The sequence below is a fragment of the Schistocerca serialis genome, chromosome 1 (genome assembly GCF_023864345.2).
Source record: "Schistocerca serialis cubense isolate TAMUIC-IGC-003099 chromosome 1, iqSchSeri2.2, whole genome shotgun sequence".
Lineage (NCBI taxonomy): Eukaryota > Metazoa > Arthropoda > Insecta > Orthoptera > Acrididae > Schistocerca > Schistocerca serialis.
In genome coordinates, this window is record NC_064638.1 from 319,116,305 (window position 1) to 319,133,831 (window position 17,527).

A 17,527-nucleotide genomic window follows, 5' to 3' on the forward strand; every position below is an offset into this window, starting at 1 on the left:
GAGACTGTTCGATGAATTTTGCACAGCATACAAACCATACTTACAGGTGTATGATACTCTAGAATGTATTTAATTTATGAAAAAATGAATGAGCTGTTACGGTTTAAACTTCAAGTTTAGAAAAAAATCAAATTTTGTAGTTAATTATCTCAAATTTTACCACAGTTTTTAATAGATTTGGAAAATTCTAGAGTTCCATACACCCATAAGTATGGTTTGTATGCTGTGCAAAATTGATCAAAGAATCTCTCTTACTTGTGAAGAAAAATGTAGCTATAGCAACAAATGCAGCCAACAGTAAGTGAAAAAATGATGAAATTTCATATTTAAAAAAAATTATTTTGTTATGGTTTTGAATTTCCACTGCTATGAGTGTGAATACTGAATCCTTCCTGGTCATGCTGACAAAGTTTTATGAATTTATTTGTAAAAGTATAGACAGTAGAAAATAAAATATCCTGTGGTGCCTCTCCTGCTTTAAATCGGCCCGTTTGACTACCTACCCCCCTTTTGTGGTTCTATTTGTATGGAGTGCAACCATGTATGGAAGTGAAACATGGACTATACACATTTTAGTCGAGAAGAGAATAGAACCTTCTGAAATATGGTGCTACAGAAGAATGCTGCATGTTAGATGGATACATCACACAATTAGTGAGGAATTATTGAATGGAATTGGAGGGACAAGAAATTTGTGACACAACCTGACCAGAAGAAGTGATCGTCTGATAGTACACATTGTGAGATTTCGAGTGATCACAAATTAATACTGGAGAGAAGTGTCTGGTGTAAAAAAATTGTAGAGGCAGACCACAAGATGAACACAGTAAGCAAATTCAGAAGAACGTAAGTTACAGTTGTTATTCGGATATCAATAGGCTTGCACAGGATACAGCAGCATGGAAACCTGCATCAAACCAGTCCTCGAACTGAAGAGCACAACAACAACAGCATGGATCTCTATAAGGTCTCAAAAGAAGTAAAATCCCTGTACGTAATTGTAATTAATGCCAAAGTTAGGTTTTTGTCCTGAAATAAGCGTTATTTCTGAGTTCGGAGAAGTTTCTTACTTGAGAAATGGAAGTCACTATGTTGTGCGCTGCGGAAGTGGCAACACAGTGGGACTCGCAATGCCAGGCTTCCATTGGTGCATTGCTGGCGGGAGAATTCCAGCTCGCTCGCTGTCAAATCAGACTATAGATACGCGCGGAGAGGCGATATTCGTCTTTGATCAGCGGCCGTTTTAATAGCGCCATGTTCCCCCGACAATTCTGTCTGAAGGTGATATGAACAACTTATGTCGGCTGATCATGGCGTATTGGCTGGCGTTGCTGTCTATGGATCACGGGGTGCCGAGTTCTATTCCCGGCCAGGTCAGGGATTTTCCCCGCCCGGTACTAGGTGTTTGCGTTGTCCTCATCATTTCATCATCATTCGGAAAAAGTGGCGTGACTGGACTGTTTTAAGGTAGGGAATTCGTACGGCCGCTGATAACTGCGCAGTTGAGTGCTCCACAAGGCAAATATCATAATCATCATCATCATCTTGAACAGCTAAGAGACTAGGATAGTAAGTAAGTTTCTACTCGAGAACATCAGGCGAGAATGAGGCTAGAGACTGGGCGTGTGGGCTCATTTCGAGTGCATCTGAAAGTGGTTTAAAAGCCTTAAGCCATCGGCGCACGGAAAGAGGCAGCTAACGCTGACGTGATCGCAATTAGGATATCCAGAAACACGAGATACAACGCAATCGGCACATAGAGCGGTCTGGTTAACTGATTTTGCGCTCTCAGCCCTCTCCAGCGGAAGCTGTCGGCTTTATTTGGGCGATGAGCAATACAGATTGTTCACGAAAATTGAGGCACATAAAATTTCCTACATTAGCTTTATTAATTTCCTCCCTTGTTCATATGTTTTTCATGTTGTTCTGTCTGTGGTGCAAATAAATAAAAACTTCTATATCAGAGAACATATAATAAGACAAAAACGAAAGATACATGTCCAGTCAGTAAGAAGATCTCACTCCTGATAGAAAACATTCCTGTGGACATAGATTGTTTCGAAGTTAAGTATTTCATCTTTTTCAAGTTACAATAATCCTCTAATATTCTGCGTGTGCTGTAATATCAACTCGGGTCTTCCACATATAAATCTAAAATTCCACCACTGTACCGACTAGTGTTATTTCGTCCGGCACAACATGCGTCAATGGAAATTACTTTCTGTACAATTTATAATCACACAGAAGACCAATTTTATAAAAGATTCGGACCATCAAAACAAAAATCGAAGTCCCTCACAGACTGCTTGTTGGCTCTTGTGCACTATGGGACTTAACTTCTAAGGTCATCACTCCCCTAGAACTTAGAACTACTTAAACCTAACTAACCTAAGGACATCACACACATCCATGCCCGAGGCAGGATTCGAACCTGCGACCGTAGCGATCGCGCGGTTCCAGACTGAAGCGCCTAGAACCGCACGGTCACAGCGGCCGGCTACGTGACAAAAGTGAAGTGATACCTCCTAATACCGTGTCGGATCTCATTTTCCCCGAAGTAGTGCTGCAGCTCCACGTGGCATGGACTCAACAAGTTGTAGGAAGTTCTCTGCAGAAATGTTGAGTGATGCTGCTTCTCTAACTGTCCATAGTTGCGAAGGTGGTCCCAGTGCAGCAGATTGAGCACGAACTTACCTCTCGATTATGTACCATTAATGTTCGATGGGATTCATGCCGGGTGATCTGGGTGGCCAAATCATTCGCTCGAACTGTCAAGCAATGGCGAGCAATTGGGCCCAATGACATGGCGCATCGTTGTTTGGGAAGGTGATTCCGTGAATGGCTGCAAATGGTTCCCAAGTAGCCGAACATAAGCATTTGTAGTCAATGATCGGTTCAGTTGGTCCAGAGAACACAGGTCGTTCCGTGTAAACACAGCCCAAACCATTATGGAGTCACCATCAGCTTGTACAGTACCTTGTTGACAAAATGGGCTCTTGGCTTCGTGGAATCTGTGCCATACTTAAAATCCACTATCAGATGTTACCAACTGAAATCGGGACTCATCTGACGGCGCCACTGTTTTCCAGTCGTCTAGGGTCCAACCAATATGGTCACGAGCCGAGGAGAGGCACTGCAGTCGATGTCGTGCTGTCAGCAAAGGCGCTCGGTTCGGTCTTCTGTTGCCATAGCTTATTAACGCCGCACTGTCCTAATGGATGCGTTTGTCGTACGTCTCACACTGATTTCTGCGGTTATTTCACGCAGTGTTGCTTGTCTGTTAGCACTGACAACACTTGTATGTATTTGACATGAGGGAATGGCTCGTCTACATCTACATCTACATCCATACTCCGCAAGCCACCTGACGGTGTGTGGCGGATGGTACCTTGAGTACCTCTATCGGTTCTCCCTTCTATTCCAGTCTCGTATTGTTCGTAGAAAGAAGGATTGTCGCTATGCTTCTGTGTGGGCTCTAATCTCTCTGATTTTATCCTCATGGTCTCTTCGCGAGATATACGTAGGAGGGAGCAATATACTGCCTGACTCTTCGGTGAAGGTATGTTCTCGAAACTTTAACAAAAGCCCGTACCGAGCTACTGAGCGTTTCTCCTGCAGAGTCTTCCACTGGAGTTTATCTGTCATCTCCGTAACGCTTTCGCGATTGCTAAATGATCCTGTAACGAAGCGCGCTGCTCTCCGTTGGATCTTCTCTATCTCTTGTATCAACCCTATCTGGTACGAATCCCACACATCTGAGCAGTATTCAAGCAGTGGGCGGACAAGTGTACTGTAACCTACTTCCTTTGTTTTGGGTTTGCATTTCCTTAAGATTCTTCCAATGAATCTCAGTGTGGCATCTGCTTTACCGACGATCAACTTTATATGATCATTCCATTTTAAATCACTCCTAATGCGTACTCCCAGATAATTTATGGAATTAACTGCTTCCAGTTGCTGACCTGCTATATTGTAGCTAAATATTGTAGCTAAATGATAAGGGATCTTTCTTTCTGTGTATTCGCAGCACATTACACTTGTCTACATTGAGATTCAATTGCCATTCCCTGCACCATGCGTCAATTCGCTGCAGATCCTCCTGCATTTCAGTACAATTTTCCATTGTTACAACCCCTCGATATACCACAGCATCATCTGCAAAAAGCCTCAGTGAACTTCCGATGTCATCCACAAGGTCATTTATGTATATTGTGAATAGCAACGGTCCTACGACAGTCCCCTGCGGCACGCCTGAAATCACTCTTACTTCGGAAGAGAATGACTTGCTGCGTTCTGTTATCTAGGAACTCTTCAGTCCAATCACACAATTGGTCTGATAGTCCATATGCTCTTACTTTGTTCATTAAGCGACTGTGGGGAACTGTATCGAACGCCTTGCGGAAGTCAAGAAACACGGCATCTACCTGGGAACCCGTGTCTATGGCCCCCTGAGTCTCGTGGACGAATAGCGCGAGCTGGGTTTCACACGATCGTCTTTTTCGAAACCCATGCTGTTTCCTACAGAGTAGATTTCTAGTCTCCAGAAAAGTCATTATACTCGAACATAATCATCAGTTATTTGCTCCCCAAATAGCAAAACTCCTTTACTACTTTAAGTGCCTTATTTCCTAATCTAATTCCGTCAGCATCACCCGACTTAATTCGACTACATTCCATTATCCTCGTTTTGCTTTTGTTGATGTTTATCTTATACCCTCCTTTCAAGACACTGTCCATTCCGTTCAACTGCTCTTCCAAGTCCTTGTCTCTGACAGAATTACAATGTCATCGGCGAACCTCAAAGTTTTTATTTCTTCTCCATGGATTTTAATACCTGCTCCGAACTGAGCGAGGTGGCGCAGTTGTTAGACACTGGACTTGCATTCGGGAGGACGACGGTTCAATCCCACGTCCGGCCGTCCTCATTTAGGTTTCCCATGATTTCCCTAGATCGCTCCAGGCAAATGCCGGGATGGTTTCTCAGAAAGGACACGGCCGACTTCCTTCCCTAATCCGATGAGACCGATGACCTCGCAGTCTGGTCTCCTTCCCCAAACAACCCAACCCAACCTACTCCGAACTTTTATTTTGTTTCCTTTATTGCTTGCTCAGTAGTAGACTGGCAATGGCAAGGAAAGCGTTGCTGAAGAAGAAAAATTTGTTAACATCGAGTATAGATTTAAATGTCAGGAAGTCGTTTCTGAAAGTATTTGTATGGAGTGTAGCCATGTATGGAAGCGAAACGTGGACGATAAATAGTTTAGAATAGAAGCTTTCGAAATGTGGTACTACAGAAGAATGCTGAAGATTAGATGGGTAGATCACATAACTAACGAGGAGGTATTGAATAGTATCGGGGAGCAGAGGAGCTTGTGGCACAACTTGACTAGAAGGAGGGTTCGGTTGGTAGCACATGTTCTGAGACATCGAGAGATCACAAATTTAGCATTAGAGGGCAGCGTGGAGGGTAAAAATCGTAGAGGGAGACCAAGAGATGATACACTAAGCAGAATCAAAAGGATGTAGGATGCAGTAGGTACTGGGAGATGAAGAAGCTTGCACAGGATAGAGTAGCAGGGAGAGCTGCATCAAACCAGTCTCAGGACTGAAGACCACAACAACAACAATACGTGTTCCAAAATTCTACAACGTGAAACAGCAGGAAGTGACGTCACATAACTCGCTGAGCGTAACGCAGCGTTAGCTAGCTCATGCCATGTGCCGACGGCTTTAGATGATGATGATGATGTTTGGTTTGTGGGGCGCTCAACAGCGCGGTCATCAGCGCCCGTACGAAGTCCCAAATTAGCCATTAGACCACGAGCTGCGGACCCGTCAGCTTTAGAGATGAAGGTGGGACTATGTTTTTTTTTCTAATTATTGGACAGTTCGTCTTCTGAATCTGTCGAGAATTTGTGCATTCCAAGTCCTTGCCACGGAGTGCAGGCTGGCTGCTGCAGTGTGTGACGTGCTGGTGCTCGCTGTGCCACAGGGCGGTGGACGAGTCGCTGCAAGATGGGCGCGAGGGCGCCTCGCAGGTCAGCAGCAGCAGTGACGTCAGCAGGGACGCTGCGGTGGCAGTCGCCTCGCTGCTGATGCGCTGGTAAGCAAGCACTCTCTACATATACGCTCTTAAAGGCCAGTTCACACTGGCCGTCACGGCACCGACACCCCAAGGTATACTCACACTGTCCGTCGCGTCAAGTCAGCTCGCGCCACGTGATCACAGCTCGCATGAGCAAGCCTTACACGAATTTTTTGATTATCTTAATAGCATAAACCCTAAAATTCAGTTTACCATTGAAGTGGTAAAAGACCAGGCTATTTCGTTTCTCGATGTGTTAGTCATGAGACAGACCGATGGCAGTCTAAAACATAAAGTGTTTCGGAAGAGCACACATACGTATAGATACTTACATAAGAACTCCAATCATCACCCACAACAAAAGAGAGGTGTAATCAAAAGTTTAGTGGACAGGGCAAAACGGATTTGTACGCCGGAACATCTGGATACGGAACTGAATCATCTGAAACAGACCTTTGAAAAGAATGGGTACTCAAACAAAGAAATTAATAGAGTGTTAACACCTAATTACAGCAGGCCAAAGAACAAGGATGATACACAGCAATGGAAGAACACGGTGTCTTTACCTTACATTAGTTACGTTACAGATCTAGTCGGCAAAATTTTGCTGAAACATAAAATGAAACCGGTATTCAAACCTACCAGAAAAATAGGACAGGTACTTCGTTCTGTTAAAGATAGAAGGTCACCATTATCATCTAGCGGTGTGTATAAAATTCCGTGTACTTGTGGCAAGGTCTATATTGGTACTACGAAAAGAAGTGTGAGTACGAGGGTAAAGGAGCATAAAAGTCTTTGCCGACTGGGAAAAATAGATAAATCGGCGGTTGCGGAACATGCACTTCAGTCAGGTGACCATGTAGTTAAGTTTTCTGAAACTACTGTTTTAAGTGCTACCACGAACTATTATCCACGACTGTAGAGGGAGGCTACTGAAATTTATAAACATGAAGATAATTTTAATAGAAAAGAAGAGGCCTTGAAATTATGCGAGATATGGACAGTGGCGTTACAGAATCGATAAGTGATTTTTATCTGTGACGGACTATTATCGATAGTTACATTTTATCTTTGACTAGTTTTCTCTCTGCTACTGTGTGCAAGCTAGACCACGCCCACTTTCCTCGGTATTTAGGCCGCTCTCCGACGCCCGACTCGTCAGTCGGCAGGACTCACCAGGACCAGCCATACCTCTGAGGATGTCCAACGTAGTATTGGACGAAACGTTAGGAATAGAGAATTCCATGGACCACGGCCATATAACCCGGAAGAATTATCAACAACAGTCGCATGACTGTCCTCAACTGTTTTTGCGCGGGAATTTCGGTCTTCGCAAGATGATTCTCAACTGTTTTCTCCCCGGAATGCGTACATACATGACGCGGTCGCTTACAAAAGTGGATGCTGGAGTCCCCATTTGTACCAAAATGACATTTATCGTACCTAAATGGTTTGCAGCTTGAAGAGATAGTTTGTCTCTTCAGGGACAGACGACAGAAGTGCGAAACAACGCAAAAAATAGTGTGGATCCGAGAAATGACGACATTACATGGTACATAAGGGAAATTTCACTCTCTTTTACAAGCAGCTCGAAGAAACTGCATTTGATGAATATTTCAGAATATCTCAGCACCAATTTTTTTTTCATTTGTTACGTCAAATTGCACCCAGAATTACTGAAAGGAACACAATGTTACGAGCTGCTATCACTCCCCGTGAAAAATTGGTTTGTTTAAGCTTTTGTTGCCAGTCCAGTGGAAATTTGTGGGCAAAACGCACGTCTCCAATAGTTTTCTCTTCAAGATTTACAGACTTCCCTTCCATTTTGTATGTTGATTTTAATAGCTCAAGTGCCTTATTTGTACTGGCGTTACCTAGTAAAACCACATAAATGTTGATCACTGATGCTTGCAAAAATATTTCACTATTTCGAACAGTCCACAGAGCTACTTAACAACATATAAGCCTGCCACAAATACAAAGTTAAACAAACAGTTTTAATACGTTTCTTGATGTATAATTAACAAAAAGTGCAACATACAAATACATTTCAATTTCTAATAAATCTGATTCCACTCACAGTATTCTTCACATCAAGCGTCAGCCGTCTTGCAGTCAATTTCATAGTAAAATATTACATACTGGTAAATATAACCACATTACTTATAAATGTAGTTGAAGGCACGTACTTTACAAGTGCTATTGAAAACTAATTTCTTGCACATGATAAAAATAACACGAATGTGAGGAGATTTAAGACGTTTAGGAATCGGACCTCACACATTCTTTATTTGTCCCACAATGCTTATTTCCTAACAGTTTGAGTATTTTCAATGAATAATGTACAATTCAGACTGCTGCTTCACTGCTTCAATCATTCTCAACGTGATTCATTATAAAATTATGAATATTAACAAAAGAAATAACAAAAACAGTTTTCAACAAATAACAAAAATAACAACCAACAAGTGATGTCTGCCATGAAAATAACGATGAAACGTATCATGGAGGATGAGCGCACGGCTCTATATCGAGAGGAAATGGGCTTCGGGGTCACGTGATCAACAGTGGACCATGACGTCAGCCTTCGATATCTTCTTCCCGAGAAACCTTGCCGGTCTCATGAGGTGACGGCCAGTGTGGAGGTAGCGTAAAACTTTAGCGCGCCGAGTGGTTTAAAACGAGATGAATTCGAAGTTATCTATGCAGTTTTCAGAAAATTTGCTTGATCTAGAAGTAGTGATTATAAAGTTCTACCTATCACCTGAAGAAAATCAAGCTGTGACCATGAAAATTGCTGATAGTGTTGGCCCTCTCTGTGTATGTTCATCCCTCAATGCGACAGGATTTTTCCAACGATGGATTGCTTGGCGAAACCTTGAATATATATGTCTGCATTTTGGCTGTTCAGTAAACGTTGCACCCCAGATTCGCGAAATCGTAATTCCGGAAATGCCTGCCCGAGGAAAGAGGAAAATGTTACTGCATGCCATACATTAGAATATAGGGGGGCGGGAGGTCCAGGAGGCAGATTCTAATGTCTCAGACAAGTGGCACCTGTGACTGTGTCCTATGTAGAATGATATGGAACATTGTCCTGGATCAGAAACACACGCTTGGACAGCTTTCCGCGAGACTTCGTCTTGACGTCCTCCCTTGACCTCATAAGGAAATTTCCGTAGTATGCTGCTGTGGCAGTTTGGTCCTTACGAGCATAATCTGTTACCCATCACACCATTCTAGTCCCAATAAACCCTCAGCAGTTCCTTGCCCGGCGATGGTTTGGTTCTTGCTTTTGTCGATGGTGGTGACTCCGTGTGTGTCCAGTCACGCTGTGCTCCAGTATTTCGTAGACATTGTGATCCCCACAGAACTCGTCCTCGATGATTAGACGGCTAAGGGAGTCATCTGGATTGGACTGACCTAGCTGTTTGGCGCTCTTTTACAATGGGCATAAGCACTCACCCAATTCGGCTACAGGTATCCCTTCTCCTGTTTACACTGCCGTGCAAGATATAGAAAACAGATCCATATGTGATTTCCAATTTTTCCATTGTTGCCTCGATTGTGATACGTCAGTCTTCGAGCACCAGGGGCTCCACCACTCTTGCAATTGCTGGTTTTGTACTGACAGACGGTCTGTTCAGCGTCTATTTGAGGCCAAAGCGACCGCGAGGGGCGCCAAGCTGAAAGGCGCGCCGGGGCCCCCAACAACAAAATTTGTGTACAGGACGAAAAATAATTAATAGCGAAAACTGAGACGATTGAAAATAAACGATGATACTCATTGAGGTAAAACTGCTGCAGTGAACACGGGCCGTTTGCGAGATAATTGCGAATAAGTAGTTACGAGCCGCCAAAGACATCAGCGTGAAAGATTGTCCTAGTCAGCACTAATGTATTTGGACTCCCTTTCCCAGTAATTCTAACCAGACGATTATCGTGTCCTACTTGATGTCGAAATTTTCATAAACATTCAGTAGTAAATATTTTAAACAACGAATCCACAATAACAACGTATTTTACTAAAAATCTGTTGTCTCTGAAGAAACAAGAGATACAGATATTTTAGAAACATTTGCAGTTGGTATAGCCACATCGAAATTTTCGTAAGAAAGAAATGATAAAAATGCAGAGTAATTTCGTTACACTTCATTTGTAGAACCTTCGACATAGACATGACGTCCAACGTCTTCCTATTCGAAGGGATGAACAAATGCAGCCGATCTGAAGTTCCACTACTATCCACTACAACAGACTCTTCAACACTCTTTAACCGTAAGTTTTTTTTCCCCTGAGGCTTGAAAATAGGGGCCAGTTAAGCCACTACCAAATAAGGACGTTGCTGCAGCATCATCTGACTACCGACCTATTTGCTTTCTTCCTGCCCTGTTCAAGGTATTAGAATTTGAAGCCCATGACCAGCTAACAAGCTACCTAACATAATCAGCCGTGCACTACGCACTCTCAAAATGGGCGCAGGTTATATAGGGTTAAAGCACAGCCCACCCAAAATCCAAGAGATACTGCTTGGTCTTTATAGTATCGTTAGCCGAATTATCGGGAATCCTTATCATTTTTAACCATAAATGGAACAAATGTCAACTTTTCTCCTTCAGCGAAAGGTCCATGAGGAATAATTGGGCTGAGTATGTAACTGCAATGTGCAAGAAGGGATCGGCATTCTCTCCATTCGCTACAGAAATATAAAAAGTTCTTTCCTCTGGAGCTGAAAAAGAAACTTGTACAAATACTTGTACCTCCAGTTATTGATTACAGCGATATTATCCTGCAAGGCCTTTCTCAGGAAAGCTCACGGCACCTGGTACTGGTTACGAACGCCTGTGTTTGTTATATATGTGATGTTGGACTCTTTGATTATATTTCACCACCATATGCACAACTGTACTGGCTGCGTGTAGAGAACCGCAGAGATTTCCGTACCCTCTGTCTTCCATATTGCCTTGTCAACGAACACTTCCTCATATCTCTCCTAGACCTTAACGCTCTTATCCCAACAACGTGTCAGAAACAATCGGTTCTCTTCTTAGTTCTCTTCATAGCAAAATTTTTTCTGTCCCACACCATCGCTCAGCCAGTTACTCCAAGTCCTTCTCAGTGGCAGGAATAACATCCCGCCGCATATTAGAGAACTGAATAATATCTCTAGCTTCAGCATACACTTAATGACAATCTACATAAACAACAATAATGATTACCATTGTCCCTGCGCGCCCGTTACCCTTGCACATCCTTCTTTCCAAACAGCTCTTCCTCTTTTCCCAGTATTCTTAGCTGGTGCAGTCCCCTTAAATTTCCTTTCTCCAGAACTTAATATATCAGAAATCAACAACATTGTGCGACTATAAATGATTTTTATACCTGCCACTATCATTATTGTTATTATTGTCATTATAATTATCATTACTATTTTCACTATAAGTGACAGTAGCTGTAGTACAAGTACTGTCAATATTAACTTTATTAGATGATATACAATATTACTTACTCACATTGTCTCTGTACAGAGTCAAATCATTTGTATACAATTTGTCATATTAAAATTGTTATTTGTTAGCTATCTGTGATGCAAAAAAGGGTAATGTGTGTGTGAAACCCTGATCCGATGTAAGAGAGAGCATGATGATCCTAATCAGATCATGTAAAATAACCAAAAATAAGTAAACGTTGGTGGAAAGGTAAACTTGACAACTGTGGATTGAGCTACACTAAAAGTAACACGCGATTTATACAAGCAAAAGAAGGTAAACGGATACTCAGAATTTGGCACAATTCCCTCTCCCCTCAAGAAATTGCCATTTGAGCAACATAATTTTATTCCGCTGCAATCTCACAATTAATGGTTAACGAGTAGTTTAACACAAGTAAATTATCATTAGACTGTCCATTTGAAAATACATTTTTGTTGTGGATTTAAGTTACGTATAAGATTGCATCAGTAAAAGTAATATCTCGTTTGTTTGGAATAGATTTCCTCCTGCTTTCAGTGTTGTGAATAATATTTAGCGATAAAAATGTTAAGCCAGAATACGTTTTTAATTTATTATTGCCGTCCCTGGTTAGTCTTATCATTTTGTATGTCCCCCTGTCATTTCTTTATCTCTGGTTATACTTGTTAATGTGACAAATGCGGAGCTACGTCGAGGTTCGGAGTCCGCATTAATCTCGTGATCCCGTCATGACTGCCTGGGTAATTAGAACAATATCTACTGAAGCAGTGTTGTGTTCGAACCAACCATTGGGTTCATGCATCATCTGATAACATTTAAAACAATATCTGTGGGATATTTACTTTACTCTATGATTTAATTAATTCAGTGTTCAGGTATTCAGTTTACTTCAAAGAGCTGTTGCATTTCGTCTGTTTCTGTGCTTCAACCTAGATGTACTTCTTTCGTTACAGGGAACTTTAACAGTCTAAAGCACAACCCAGTATGGGCTCTAAGTTGTTCGGTGGGTGAAGAATAACTGAATAACTCAGAGTGACTACTGGCTCGCACAAACATATACAACGTGTTGTTTCGTGGAAGCTGGGTTTTGATGAACCACACCAAAAATAACTTATAACTAGGCTTTATTATATGGTCTTCACCATTAAATTCACATAAATTATCCCCCTCATTGTTTTTAATAATTTGAGTGATGTGTGCCAGACGAACTGGATGTACTAGAAACACGACTGATCCATTAAGGGAGTTCGAAGAAATTACGGGAAGATAAGAATAACAAAACACTAACTAATGGTTCAGTGTGTCCTTTCAAGGCCCAAACGAAACAACAACAATAATAATAATAATAATAATCGAGGGGACTTCAAAAAGTAAGGCTAGTTAACTTTTGTTTAATACTGCACTAAACTTCAAAGTGAGACAGATACATGATGCTACATTTCAGCAGAGTCACCAAGTCTCTGTTACGCAATGGTCGGAACGTTCTACCAATTGTTCAGTTCTCGAAGATAGAAATTCACTCCCTGACCATGGACCCATTTGAGAGCCGCTTTGTGAGCGTCCTCACCATCGGAAGATCTGCAATTGCTGCTAACAAGGGAACTTCCCAATCGCACCCCAGTCAGATTTAGTTATAAGTTGGCACAGTGGATAGGCCTTGAAAAACTGAACACAGATCAATCGAGAAAACAGGAAGAAGTTGTGTGGATCTATGAAAAAAATAAGCAAAATATACAAACTGAGTAGTCTATGTGCAAGATAGGCAACATCGAGGTTAGTGGCAGCTAAGGAGCGCCGTGGTCCCGTGGTTAGCCTGAGAAGCTGCGAAACGAGTCTTCCCACGAGTGAAAGGTTGACCTTCTTTATTTTCGCAAAGTTATGATCTGTCCGTTCGTTCATTGACGTCTATGTTCACTGTAATAAGTTTAGTGTCTGTCTTTTGCGACCGCAACGCAAAACCGTGCGATCAGTAGACGAAAGGACGTGCCTCTATAATGGGAACCGAAAATATTTGATCGCATCATAGATCAACCGATTCCTCCACAGGAAAACAAGTCTGATATATTCTATACGACACTGGTGACGGCACGTGCGTCACATGACAGGAATATGTTGTCAACCCAACTAACTTGTACTCTTGGCGAATGAGTAAAAAGATTCTTCTACCTTGCCCGATTTAGATTTTCTTGTGGATGTGATAATCACTCCAAAAAAAGTGATGAAAACATAAAAGTTTGTCACATAAACTACAACAAATGAATGCAACAGTTTCACAGTCGCACAGTTTTCCCTGTGCTCTGTCAAAACATTTATTTTTAACGTTTTCAAATTTTTCCGAGTGTAGACCGTCAAATCCTGCATATGTCCAAGCAAATCTGAACATGTCCTGGAATTTTGGAGAGCGAAGTTGATTGTATAAAAAAGGAAACTTTCCACTCGAGGGAAGACTTGAACCAAGGACCCCTCATTCCGCAGCTGCTCACGCTAACCACGGGACCACGGCGCTCCTGACCGCACATTATCTTTCATGTTGCCTATCTTGCGCATGGACTACTCAGTTTGTATATTTTGCTTATTTTTTCATAGTTCCACACAACTTCTTCCCGTTTTCTCGATTGATCTGTGTTCAGTTTTTCAAGGCCTATCCGCAGTGCCAACTTATAACTAAATCTGAGGCGGGTGCGATGGGGGGGTTCCCTTGTAAGCAGTTCCTCGACCGTCTTGGTATTATCGTCCGTGGTCCATGTCGATGGCCTTTCTTCGCGATCAGCATCAGCCATGTTTGTGCGCTCTTGACCAAATTGTTGGCACCATTTCACTACAGCTGGACGCAACTCTGTATTTTGTCCGTATACTGCCTTAATACCACTGTGGGTATGTGTGCAGTTTAGATGTTTCGCCCACAAGAATGGTACTGTCCATGTAATTCAGCTTGGTAGTATGATTCCAGTTGTTTCGCGATTTCAATCGCACACTGTGAAGCATCTATTATCCATACCGGAACAGAACGCTGTCTTCAGGGGACACGGAACATGTACGCTCTTCTGACAATACGACAGCCTTGTACAACGGACATAGCATGGGACAAAATGTGTAACTTACTTTCTGAAGTCACTACTGTATAATAATGATTATTATAATGAGGGGCGCACTGAGCTAAAATAATATTCTTGTAAAATTAATTATTATCGATGTTACACCTTAGAAAGTGATCAGAAACAGTCTGAAAAGCTTGTAAGGTGTTTCAGGGGTATTTGTGCTAAGAAATTGTTAAGAAAGATTGAAGGCTACGAGCTATTTAGCGTTGAAGTAAGCTGATCAGGTCCTCACTCGCACTAATTCAAGCACATTGCCAGAGGCGTTGTTGCCGAACGTGTTCTCCATTTGGTTACCTGAAACAGAACAAATAAATTACGAGAAATCATTGGACAGCAGTGAGGATCTATCCCACAGTCATTCATCCTGGTGGGCCCTCGTTTGCGAGTAATCGACGAAAAAAATCTTGGAATACCCTAGAACACTAAAAGCAGTACGTAGAGTGGTGGCGTAGGGTAACGGTTAAGAAGGTTGTGGCTTCGAATCTCGTCAGGTGATTTAAATTTTTATTAGTAATTCGTTATCGAAATGACACTGATCAATATTTAGCTGCAATTCATTGCTTTAAATGTAAGTTTTTTATTTCTACTTCTTTGTATTGATATTTTTAACCGTCGTAATAACGTTTCAATTGCCTTCATTTTTTTTCTTTCTGTTATTGTTTTAAAAAATGGTTCAAATGGCTCTGAGCACTATGGGACTTAACGTCTGTGGTCATCAGTCCCCTAGAGCTTAGAACTACTTAAACCTAACTAACCTAAGGACATCACACACATCCATGCCCGAAGCAGGATTCGAACCTGCGACCGTAGCAGTCGCGCGGCTCCGGACTGAGCGCCTAGAACCGCGAGACCACCGCGGCCGGCTATTGTTTTACATATGACAATATTTGTGTAAGTGATTTGGATTATTTTTATTCGTTTTTTGTAATACTGAAACATGTGTAAATGGCGATGTATCGTTTAAAAACCAAAATACGAAATAATCTATTTATTTCGCCTGTATAATGGCATAAATTGTATGTTTCGATGCAAGACATCTATGTTGTAGATGGCAATAATCATGTAAACATTTAGAACATAAATTTTTGTACTATTGAAAAAATAACACAAATTAGAATGAAAGCGAAAGAACGGGTTTGAAGTACAACCGAAGTTTACCCGTAACGAGGAATAGAAATAATGGATGCAAGAACTTGGACGAAAACGTAATGAAATGAAATGGCCATTAATGCGCAAAAATGATAAAAAGCACATGAGCAAAGACCGAAAATAAAAAAAAGAATGATAGCAAGTAACAATGAGAGCCAATGAGACAGTTCATACGATGGTTACAATGACGTGACAAAGGAATAGAAATAGAAAACTAGATTTAAGCAACATAACTGAATCAAAAAAATCGTCAAACTAACTTCGATAAAGCTTTAAAAATAAATGTCAAAGTGCCCCACGAGATTCCAATCCGTCACCTTCTGCACATAAAGAACAACCCTTTACCACTGACTTTTTTTTTTTTTTTGAGACAAAACGGTTTTCAGGAGGTAAGGGGGCGAAGTAAGCAGGGATCGCAACCCGAGACCTGGCCATCACCTGTGACGGCCACTGAGTCGGGTTAGGAAATGTATAGAATAATTTTTTGTTTTATTTTTATTATTAATATATAAAATTTGTTTGTTCCAGCTGTGCTCAGTAAGGGCATACTTCCGCAATGGCTCAAGGCCTGCAAAAACTGGGGACATGACAAGAAAGAGAAAGGAAAAGGAGAACTAAAGGAGCAAATAAATACGTTGTGTTGGGACATGTAGCGTGCACTTCTTCGAGTTCGTCTCTCGCTCCCTGGCCATGACTACGCTGTTACACAGTACCGTTCCGAAAAAGAGTGTCGTGAGGTGTCAGGCAAGTCGAATGTCGGGTAAGCCCCAGCTGAGGGGTGTGTCGTAAATTACTCTGTGTAAGTCATTAGCAAAATGTTGGCGTAGCGTGGCGTTAGTTCAAGTGCGGTGTGAGACCTAAAGTACCAAAAGATAAGCTTACAGTACGCTCCATCGCTGAAGAGGTATGCAGTGTTCGGTCCTTGAACCATGTTGTTGCTTGGTAAGTGGAAACTGTGTGTCTTCTGGAAGGAGAAGGAACTGCGGGCTCACAGTCCTTGGCATGACACGGAGGTAACAAGCAAGTACTCATTGCGTGAGTTGCCATACATCATGTATCAATGGACATGTGAGGCAATGCTAATCAGTATTCTTGCTGTGGCAGCGAGTACATAATGGTTATTCGGCCAGTCAAATACAGTGAAGTCCCTGGTTTGTCAGGGTCTGAGGTGTGGGGTTGATCTGTTATTCTGTTATTCTGCGCAACAGATTAATCTGAGATATACCCTTTACCCTGTGGCTCCTGCAAGATGCAATTTCCACCCCCACACTTCTACAGAAGTCAGACAGACGCTCCTAACGTTCTGAAGAGAAATGCCTGAAAAACTTTCAGCAATAAATATCTTCTGGAGTCGTCCGCTGTAAGGAAATGACACAAAAATTCACAAAATTTCTTACGTAACTAGTGGGATACTTGGGTACTGGAGTAGTGCTAGTTAGTGTAAGAAAAACATGAAACTAACGAAAGTTATTATTTACTTTGCAAAAATTCTGAGAAATCACAATGGCACTTTTAGTTATGAATTGAACAAGTTATATCCTGGTTCTTTACGGAATGTGAAGTTACCTCTTACGGATAGGATTCGCTAATGAAATTTCTATACAAAGTTTAAGATGGTTGTTGACTTGGCAGAATGGCTGAGAGGCGCGTGTACTGAACTTGAATAATTATCCTTTAGAATGTTGCTAGGTACGGTCGAGGCTGTCGCGTGTGAAATGCAGTGA

At 41.8% G+C, this 17,527-nt stretch overlaps 1 long non-coding RNA gene across 1 annotated transcript in view; it reads left to right on the forward strand.

The window, feature by feature from the left end:
• The window catches only part of LOC126457333 (uncharacterized), a 91,824-nt gene that overhangs the window by 55,535 nt on the left and 18,762 nt on the right, over positions 1 to 17,527 (forward strand). The window contains exon 2 of the long non-coding RNA XR_007585457.1: positions 5,993 to 6,103. This is a non-coding gene — a long non-coding RNA (uncharacterized LOC126457333). The remainder of the gene's footprint in view (positions 1 to 5,992; positions 6,104 to 17,527) is intronic.